The following is a 507-nucleotide window of genomic DNA, read 5'->3' on the forward strand; positions in this document are numbered from 1 at the left end:
ATCTCTGTCGAGACTTTTGTTATTTCGTTTGTTTTCATTCTAGTGGCTTCTAGGGTCATTTCAGGTTTTACAGGACGTATATTGACAAAGCTATCCTGTTTTCCTTGAATTGCCTTTGGTCCTTACTCAACATCACATGTCTTCTGTTTCTGTCTTTGTGTTTTCTGTTTCCATGGATGCATTTGCTTAATGTTTTACAAAAATGTCAATATGCTGATTTTTGTAGCTTCAGAGGTTAATGAAATTTGCTGGTAGTACCCAAATGAATGGTGGGACTTTGAGATTCTACAGAGGGGCATAGATCACGTTGGGTAGAATTGACAACTTACCAATATTGACTTTTCCCATGCAGGCACATTTGGGTTCTTTGATTAGAGTTTTGTCCTGTTCCTCATCAGTATCTTTTGCAAAGCTGATACTCTCACATGTAAACTATCAATCAAGTCACAATAAAAGGTGTGTTAGAACTTTCCTAGAGAAAGAGCTTTCTAGTGGAGTCATTGTACT

This window comes from Chrysochloris asiatica, unplaced genomic scaffold (assembly GCF_000296735.1).
Source record: "Chrysochloris asiatica unplaced genomic scaffold, ChrAsi1.0 scaffold00816, whole genome shotgun sequence".
Taxonomy (NCBI): Eukaryota; Metazoa; Chordata; class Mammalia; order Afrosoricida; family Chrysochloridae; genus Chrysochloris; species Chrysochloris asiatica.